Genomic DNA, 2,549 nt, shown 5'->3' on the forward strand with positions numbered 1-2,549 from the left:
CATTACTTTTGTAATTTGGGGGGATAGCACCATGTAGCTTGTGGGATCCAAGCTGCTTCCTCCCTTAGCACAGAGTCCTAACCTGTGGACTGCCAGGGAATTCCTTATTTTTATAATTTAAAAACAACATCCATAACATGACTACACTTAAGCTGTCCATCATACCTAATTAATTCTTAGGATTCTATAGTGAACCATCAGATCAAATCTATCAATCTTATTTGAAACCAGAGTTCAGCTTGGAATTAGATCTCCTCCCTGACAAGATACCCATCAAGAACTTGGATTAAGCTCTTTCAGCCATCTTGGACCCTGTGAAGGCCTGCTGGGAACAGGACTTCTAAAACGACAAATATGTCTGGAAGGCTGTGGTCCAAGGCCATTTTTGCTGGCTATAAATGGGGTCTATGGAACCAGAGGGAACACACTGCTCTCCTGAAAAGTCAAGATGTATATGCTCGAGATAAAAGTTAATTCTATCTAGGGAAGAGATGTGCTTATGTGTACAAAGCAAAGAACAACACAGTAACTCCTGGTGGAAAACCTACCAAAACCAGAGTAATCTGGGGAAAGATAAATCGAGCTCATGGAAATAGTGGCATGGTTCGTGCCAAATTCCAAAGCAACCTTCCCACTAAGGCCATTGGACACAAAATCCTTGTGATGCTGTGCCCTTTGAGGATTTAAACATATTGAAAATAAATAAAAGTGTGGATTTGTCCTGTTTAAAAAAAAGAAGAACTTGGATTAACAAGATCCAGCTCTTGGGGCTGGAAAAAGTCTATTCAAGCAAAGTAATGCTGAGGCATATAGGTACCAGCACACAGCATATTTGCAGGTCAACCCCAGATGCCTCAGTGAGCAGATAAATCCTGGTAAGGCACCAGAGAAAGATGACCCTTCAAAAACATAGAGAACTTCAAGGGACCCACAATATCCAAAACAATCCTGAAAAATAAGAACAAAGTTGGAGTATTCACACTTCTCAATTTCAAAACTTAACTACAAACTACAATTATCAGTGAGAGTTGGACCATAAACAAAGCTGAGCACCAAAGAATTGATGTTTTTGAACTGTGGTGTTGGAGAAGACTCTCGAGAGTCCCTTGGACAGCAAGATCAAACCAGTCAATCATAAAGGGAATAATTTCTGAATATTCATTGGAAGGACTGATGCTAAAGCTGAAGCTCCAATACTTTGGCCACCTGATGTGAATAACTGACTCATTGGAAACGACCCAGATGCTGAGAAAGATTGAAGGCAGGAGAAGAAGGGGATGACAGTGGATGAGATGGTTGGATGGCGTCAGTGACTTGATGGACATGAGTTTGAGCAAGCTTTGGGAGTTAGTGATGGACAGGGAAGCCTGGCGTACTGCAGTCCATGGGGTGACAAAGAGTCAGACACAACTTAGTGACTGAACAACAACAATAATAGCAATGGTACTGGCATAAAAACAGACATATAGATCAATGGAATAGAAGTGATAGTCCAGAAATAAATTTTTAATCTATGATTGATTTTTAATAAAATTCCTAAGACAATTCAATGGAGAAATGAATAGTCTTTCCACAAATAATGCTGAGATAACTGGATATCCACATGCACAAAAATGAACTTGAACCCTTACCTCACCCCATATACAAAATTAAATCAACAGTGATCAAAGACCTAAATGGTAAAAGACCTAAAATGGTGAAGCTGTTAGAACAACACATATGAGTAAATCTTCATGTCCTTAGATTTGGCGGTGGTTTCTTAAATAAGACACCAAAAGCATAAGCAACAAAAGAAAAATTAGATAAACTGGACATGCATCAGAATGAAAACTTTTGTGCTTCCAAGGATACTGTCAAGAAAGTGAAGAGAGAATGTACAGAATGAACAAAGTTTGGCAAATCTTATGTCTGATAAGGAACTTGTATCCAGAACATATAAAGAATAATTGCAACTCAACAATAAAACGTCAAATTAAAAATTAACGGCTAAAAAACTTATTGCTGATTAAAAAAAGGCAAAAGATCTGAACAAACATTTCTCCAAAAAAGGTACACGAACGGCCATAAACACCTGAAAAGACTTACCATTACCCATTATTAAGGAAGCGCAAACCCAAACCACAGTGAACCACCACTTTATACTCACTGTTGCTGTTGTTTAGTCACTAAGTTGTGTCCGACTCCTTGCAACCCCTTCTCCTCCTGCCCTCAATCTCTCCCAGCATCAGGGTCTGTTCCAATGAGTCGGCTCTTCGCATCAGGTGGCCAAAGTATTGGAGCTTCAGCTTCAGCATCAGTCCTTCCAATGAATATTCAGAGCTGATTATAGCCACTACGATGGCTATAATAAAAAAGACAGACAATTACAAATGGTGACAAGGATATGAAGAATTCGGAACCCTCATTCCTTGCTAGTGAGAAGTTGAAATGTGTAGACCTTTCAGACAACAGTTAGTTCCTAAAATGTTATACATAGAGTTCCCATATGACCCATAAATTTTACTCCAAGATACATTTGCCCAAGATAAATGAAAACATGTTTGCACAAA

General features: G+C 39.0%; 1 pseudogene; it reads left to right on the forward strand.

Moving 5' to 3' along the window:
• The first annotated feature begins 299 nt into the window (after window positions 1-299).
• Window positions 300-687, forward strand: LOC102279073 (large ribosomal subunit protein eL33 pseudogene; annotated as a pseudogene).
• The last annotated feature ends 1,862 nt before the right edge of the window (window positions 688-2,549 follow it).

Source organism: Bos mutus, chromosome 9 (genome assembly GCF_027580195.1).
Source record: "Bos mutus isolate GX-2022 chromosome 9, NWIPB_WYAK_1.1, whole genome shotgun sequence".
Classification (NCBI taxonomy): Eukaryota; Metazoa; Chordata; class Mammalia; order Artiodactyla; family Bovidae; genus Bos; species Bos mutus.